This window comes from Colobus angolensis, unplaced genomic scaffold (genome assembly GCF_000951035.1).
Source record: "Colobus angolensis palliatus isolate OR3802 unplaced genomic scaffold, Cang.pa_1.0 Scaffold36, whole genome shotgun sequence".
NCBI classification, from domain to species: Eukaryota; Metazoa; Chordata; class Mammalia; order Primates; family Cercopithecidae; genus Colobus; species Colobus angolensis.
This window is the reverse complement of record NW_012116932.1, coordinates 6598125-6602967: the sequence shown is the minus strand read 5'-3', so window position 1 is coordinate 6602967 and position 4843 is coordinate 6598125.

Genomic DNA, 4843 nt, shown 5'->3' with positions numbered 1-4843 from the left:
TTTTTTTTTTTTTTTTTTTGGTATGTTTGGACATTTTCATAACAAGAAATTAAATTTTAAATAAGTAAATAAATAAGGGCTTTAGTGCAATTTATGTCTGCTCTTGGCTTATGCCCTGGGGGAAGAGACTGAATGAATGAATCCAAAGAACTGTAATATTGGGATCCCTGTACCACTTGGTTTTGAGTGCTCTTGTCTAAATGTGTAATCCTGAGGAAAAAGGCTTCTCCCTTCCTTTTTTAGTGGAAGCCTTGAAGGAAGCTGTACCAGTATCAGCCACAGCAAGGACACAAATCTCAATCCAAGTCATTTCTTTCAGATGGCCTATGTGTCAGCAAGATGTCACTTGGGTTTGAGATGGGCTGCAATTATTTCTGACTGGGGCTTTAGTAGACATAAGGACACTGTGCTCAAATCCTGTGGTCAGCAGTGGAAGTTGACAAAAGGCATGGCTTTTCAAGGGTATAACTTTGACAAAGATATTGCTTTAAAACATTTCAGAATCAGCAGTGACACCAGGCTCTCAGCTTCTGCAGCCACTAGGGTGATACCTTCCAGAGCAGTCAGCTGTGGTTGTGACCACTGTGATTCCTAAGCTTATCAGGGGAAGCAGGTTGAGCTAAGATGGGGGAAGAAAAGGTCTAGATTTTCCACTAATCTAGGCACATGGAGCTTGAGTTGACAAACTGAAGGAATCCTTATGGTGAGATGTCTTATGTTCCTCAGCTAGTGAAGCAGGATTTACTCATTACCTGTTCTTGAATTGTATGACTGTAGCATTATATTTTACGGAAACAACTTTTGACTATGATTCAGAGATGTGACTGGAGTATTTCTCCCACTCCCTTGTCACTTGTGTAATCTTGGACAGGTTGATCTTCTTTAAATTAGGATAATAAGACCTTGCCTGTCTACCACCAGGGTTGTTGTGAGGATCGTAAGAGATAATATATAAAACTATAATTTTTGTAAACTAGCAAATGCTGTATAAATCTAAGGCATCATTATTATTGTAAGTGACTAAGTGATTTACATCTTAAAGCCCCTTATTTTCCTTGATTCTATGTTAACAATAAATGTTTAATTAGTATGCTATAAAATTAGATAGCCCCAAAACAACTACAAAGAAATTTAGTATATAGTATGATCTTTTTACGTTCTGCTATGTTACATAGGAATTCCTGGGAATAAGAAAAAATTTATCCAGTTCCTATTTTATACTTATATCCTTGAGTATATTCTCATCAGTTTAAGAGACAAATAAGTTACTATTTATTCCATAAATAGTGCCAATTATTTTATAATCTCAATTTAAGAAGTCACTATTTCTTCTGCTCAGTAAAGTATAATCAGGCCAGACCTGGTGGCTCATGCCTATAATCCTAGCACTTTGGGAGGCTGAGGTGGATGGATTATTTAAGGTCAGGTGTTTGAGACTGGCCTGACCAACATGGCAAAACCCTGTCTCTACTAAAAATACAAAAATTAGCCGGGCACGGTGGCACTCGCCTGTAGTCCCAGTTACTCAGGAGGCTGAGTCAGAACATGCCACTACATTCAAGTCGGGGCAACAGAGCAAGATTCCATCTGAAAAATAAATAAATAAAATACAAAAATAAACATACAAAAATTAGCTGGGAGTTGTGGTGCGTGCCTGTAATCCCAGCTTCTCGGGAGGCTGAGGCAGGAGAATCGCTTAAACCCAGGAGGCGGAGGCAAGATCAAACGCTGCACTCCAGCCTGGGCAACAGAGCAAGACTCCGTCTCAAATAATAATAATAATAATAATAATAATAATGTATAATCAGTCAGGAGATTACAGCAGAAGTTGGTAAAGTGTGCCCCATAGAATGAATCTGGCCACTATGGCCTGAAAACTAAGAATCATTTTGACATTTTTTAAATGGTCTTTTAAAAAAAATCAAAGAAGAATATATTATGACACGACACCTGAAAATTATATAAAATTCAAATTGCAGTGTCAGCCAGGTGCAGTGGTTCACACCTGTAATCCCAGCACTTTAGTAGGCCGAGGTGGGCGGATCACCTGAGGTCAGGAGCTCGAGATCAGCCTGGCCAACCCCGTCTCTACTAAAAATACAAAAATTAACCAGGTGTGGTGGCACGTGCCTGTAATCCCAGCTACTCAAGAGGCTGAGGCAGGAGAATCACTTGAATCTGGGAGGCAGAAGTTGCAGTGAGCCGAGATCCTGCCATTGCACTCCAGCCTGGGCAACAAGAGTGAAACTCCATCTCAGAAAAAAAAAAAAAAAAGGCTGGGTCAGGCGGCTCATTCCTGTAATCCCAGCACTTTGGGAGGCCGAGGTGGGTGGATCACCTGAGGTCCGGAGTTCAAGATCAGCCTGATCAATATGGAGAAACCCCATCTCTACTAAAAGTACAAAATTAGCCAGATGTGATGGCACACGTCTGTAATCCAACTACTTGGGAGACTGCGGCAGGGGAATCACTTGAACCCAGAAGACAGAAGTTGTAGTAAGCCAAGATCGCACCATTGCACTTCAGCCTGGGCAACAAGAGCAAAACTCTATCTCAAAAACAAAAACAAAAACAAAAATTGCAGTGTCTATTTATTAAGACATGGCCACACCCATTCATTTATGTACTGTCTGTGGCTACAACAACAGTTGAGTAGTTATGAGAGAAACCATGTGGTCTACAATGACGAAAATATTTACTATCTGGCTCTCTATAGAAAATTGTGCCTCCCCTTAGACTAGATGATTCAAAGGGATGGAAATAAAAATGTTTTTCTAAGTTGCTAGCTCCCTGTTAGTATAAATAAACCTGGGATATAGGTACTCAAATGATGCATGTTTCAAAAACTCACAGTTATGGTTTTTTAAATTAAGTTACGTTTAATTTTTTTTTTTTTTTTTTGAGAGGGAGTCTTGCTCTGTTGCCCAGGATGGAGCACAGTGGCGAGATGTCAGCTCACTGCAAGCTCCACTTCCCGGGTTCACGCCATTCTCCTGCCTCAGCCTCCTGAGTAGCTGGGACTATGGGCGACCACTACCACGCCCGGCTAATTTTTTTGTATTTTCAGTAGAGGCGGGGTTTCACCGTGTTAGCCATTAGCCAGGATGGTGTCAATCTCCTGATGTCGTGATCCGCCCGCCTCGGCCTCCCAAAGTGCTGAGATTAGAGGCGTGAGCCACTGTGCCCAGCCAACACCCAGCTAATTTTTGTGTTTTTAGTAGAGATGGGGTTTCATCATTTTGGCCAGGCTGGTCTTGAACTCCTGACCTCAGGTGATCCACCTGCCTCGGCCTCCCAAAATGCTGGGATTACAGATGTGAGCCACTGTGCCTGGCCTATTGTTAGATTTTTATTTTATTATTTTTTTTTAATAGAGCCTGGGTCTCACCATGTTGCCCAGGTTGGTCTTGTACTCCTGAGCTCAAGCAATCTTTCCACATTGGCCTCCCAAAGCACAGAATGCATTTTAAATCACTTATCACATCAATGATATTAAAATTGACAAGTTCATAATGATACTAAGAAAATAAATTCAGGCCAGGTGCGGTAGCTCACCTGTAATCTGAGCACTTTGGGAGGCCAAGGTGGGAGTGTCACTTGAGCCCAGGAGTTCAAGACCAACCTGGGCAACATAATGAGACTCTGTCTCTACAAAAATTTTTTAAAAAGGAAAGAAATTCACTACTTGCCTATAGAAGTTGCCATGGCAAGTTGCTAATTATATGGTAATACTAATTGGTAAACAAAGGGAAATAACCAAACATTTGTTCTGCCTTTATTATACAAATTGTATTTCGGTGTAACCAATGAGTTTTAAAGGAAAAGTCCTTTTGTATAAATTATTTTCAACTAATAAATTTAAAAGAAATGATAGGCCAGGCGCAGTGGCTCACGCCCGTAATCCCAGCACTTTGGGAGGCCAAGGCGGGCGGATCACGAGGTCAAGAGATTGAGACTATCCTGGCCAACATGGTAAAACCCTGTCTCTACTAAAAATACAAAAATTAGCTGGGCATGGTGGTGCACGCCTTTAGTCCCAGTTACTCAGGAGGCTGAGGCAGGAGAATGGCATGAACCTGGAAGGCGGAGATTGCAGTGAGCCGAGATCATGCCATTGCACTCCAGGCTGGCAAGAGAGCAAGACTCTGTCTCAAAAAAAGAAAAAAAGAAAGAAACATAACAATTGAATATAGTATGTGGATCTTTATTTCATAATCCAATTATTTAAAAATAAGTTTCTGAGACAATGGGGAAATTTTACTATAGGCTGGATATTAGATGATATTAAGGAATTAATATTAATTACAGATAATACTTCTGTCAATGTCATAATGATACTGTGGTTGTGTTTTTGAAAACAGTTGGCCTGGTGTGGTGACTCATGCCTATATCCCAGCAATTTGGGAGGCTGAGGCGGGCTGATCGTTTGAGCCTAGGAGGAATTCAAGACCAGCCTAGGTGTCATAGTGAAACCCCATCTCTACAAAAAAAATTTAAAAATTAGCTGGTCGTGGTGGTGCACGTCTGTAGTCTTAGCTACATGGGAGCCTGAGATGGGAGGATCTCTTGAGGCTGGGAGGTGGAGGTTGCAGTAGCCCAGATGGAGCCATAGAGCAACAGAGTGAGTCTCTGTCTCAAACAAGAAAAAGGACTGTCTCAAACAAGAAAAAGGAAAAACAAAACAAAAAAACCCAGTGTTTTTCTGTTAGAGACATATACTGAATTATTTAAGGATGAAATTATATGATCTCCAGTATTTCCTTCAAAATACTTCAGAGGGGAGGAAGTGGCAGCACAGAACATTAGGAGAGAGTCGATAATTTTTCTTTTTTTTTTTTTTTTT